Here is a 1,591-nt window from a genome sequence, read left to right on the forward strand (position 1 = left end):
ATGTTTTACAACGCTCTACATCCCCTTCTATGTACGAATTTTTCCCATGAGGAAAAATTTCCTTGATAATCATTCATCCAACTAGACTTTAATTCTTTTGATAATGAATTTCTTTGATAATGAATAGTTCAGACCACCTAGACTTTAGTTTTCTTGGGAACAAGCGTAAATATGAGTTAAATAACAAGACTTTTTGACCAACAAATAATTCTTTCTTATTGATGCCCTGGTCGTGCCAATGCTTGGTCTTCTTCTTGTATATCTTTGCGTTTTCATATGCCTTCAACCATCATTCATCCAACTCGTTTAGTTTTCATACGCCTTTAATTCGTTTGATTATCTCCAGCGGCTTCTAGGTCTAAGTTTAGCTTCTTGACCGCCCAAAATGCTCCGTGTTCCATCTCTAGCAGCAAGTGACATGTTCCCAAACACTAGGGCATACGAGGACATTCCTATTGGTGCTTTGAACACGGTCTAGTATGCCCATAGTGAAGGGAATTGAATTCCCATGGAAGCGTGAGATCGCATTAGATTTTGTTTTTCAGTTTTTAAGGAAACAAAAACAACAAATAAAACAGAAATAATAATGGATAAACACTATAAGAAGCATGTTTTAAAAGAAGAAACAAAGGGATAAAACAACAAACCTTTGTCGAATCCCGAACTCTTCACGTGTTCCTTTCCATATTCTCACAAACGTTTTTTCAACGAACAAGGAACACAACTTCAACTTTCAAAATTAATTCCTCTTATCTATCATTTAGTAAGCTAACAAGGGGATCTTATGACCCTACAAGTTAGAAGCTCCAATGATGTGAGATTAATTAATTAAACTCTTTACTTAAATTAATCAATCTTCATTAACTACCGGTCACTCCATTAAAGACCGATAGTTACACTCTTCGCACTGTAGATATATTTTCATGTCCATGGATATAACCAATCAACAACAAGTCAACCCTTCACAAATCGCTCATACTACAATTGGGTCAAATTACCGTTTTACCCCTGTAGTTACCTCTAACTCCTTAAGTACCACTGATTCCTCTAGTGAACAAATAGTTTATAGTCCAACTATAAACTAACACCTCTTGAGCTAGGGAGGTTGAGACCTTAATGTTCAAGACCCGAAATCAACTATTAAAGAAGCAATTTATCTACTTTTCCTAAGGACAGGAAATAGTGAATTCCATCTTGTGTTTATCTTGCCTAAATAACCCTAATCCAATAAACTAATATCCTAGACTATTGTATGAGTCTTGTGAAGGGATTAAATCCCAGGCGGAAGCATCTGATCATCTTACAATTTTGTTTTTGATTTTACATAAACAAAATACAGTAGAAAAATAATAACATAATGGATAAACAATCAAGATTAGCATGCATTTAAGAGAAGAAAAGAGGGAAGAGCTAAACCTTACCCTTATAGATTCCTAAATTCTTCATGATTCCCTCTGCATCTTCTCCATAACATCTCTTCAATGATCAAAGGACACCACCGTAAGTGAAACCTTATTATTCTCTAGGGTCCTAAGAATTAGATGTGTGGTATCCAGGACTTGGAAGAGGAAGAAAAAGTAGTAGAGAAAAG

This window comes from Benincasa hispida, chromosome 10, assembly GCF_009727055.1.
Source record: "Benincasa hispida cultivar B227 chromosome 10, ASM972705v1, whole genome shotgun sequence".
NCBI classification, from domain to species: Eukaryota; Viridiplantae; Streptophyta; class Magnoliopsida; order Cucurbitales; family Cucurbitaceae; genus Benincasa; species Benincasa hispida.